At 55.6% G+C, this 523-nt stretch overlaps 1 protein-coding gene across 1 annotated transcript in view; it reads left to right on the top strand.

Moving 5' to 3' along the window:
* Positions 1–496: 496 nt before the first annotated feature.
* LOC143298779 (rho guanine nucleotide exchange factor 17-like) overlaps positions 497–523 on the top strand; it is a 67,197-nt gene continuing 67,170 nt past the window's right edge. Inside the window, exon 1 of the mRNA XM_076611734.1 lies at positions 497–523. This exon is cut by the window's right edge and continues 97 nt beyond it. The gene's annotated coding sequence lies outside the window, so the exon portion shown is untranslated.

Genomic DNA, 523 nt, shown 5'->3' with positions numbered 1-523 from the left:
CACACACACACACACACATGACACCGCCGGGATCCCCCACTCCTTTTCACGTGCACGTGCCTACATACGTGCGCATGCACGGCACCACAATCACAACGCGCACGCATGCACTAACCCTTTTCCGGCTCTATCTATCCAGCACACACAAACACACACACACACACAGGGCTACCAAACCTCAATAATAGCAATAGTCTATCCCCCATTTTTTCGGCAGCCCGGCGGAACAAAAAACAGCTCAGTGCGGCTGTGAAAGCATCAAAACAAGTAAGCTCGGACCGCAACTTCGACCTGTTGCCCACTGACCACCTCGCGGGGACTGCCACTGGGAATGGGACTGTTGGAGCGGGGCTGAGGAGGGGCGGGGAGAGGGAGGGGGGGAAAGTGAAAAGACACAGACATTCTTTTCTTCAGCTGGCCGTCCCGTCTTTCCCCTCTCAGTGGTTGAAAGCGCTTTGCGATACACACACACACACACACACACTTGTCCCCTTCTCTCTCGGGACAGGGTAAGGAGGAGGGG

This window comes from Babylonia areolata, chromosome 24 (genome assembly GCF_041734735.1).
Source record: "Babylonia areolata isolate BAREFJ2019XMU chromosome 24, ASM4173473v1, whole genome shotgun sequence".
NCBI classification, from domain to species: domain Eukaryota; kingdom Metazoa; phylum Mollusca; class Gastropoda; order Neogastropoda; family Buccinidae; genus Babylonia; species Babylonia areolata.
Note: the sequence above shows the minus strand (reverse complement) of the source record. Positions and strands in the feature narration are given on the sequence as shown.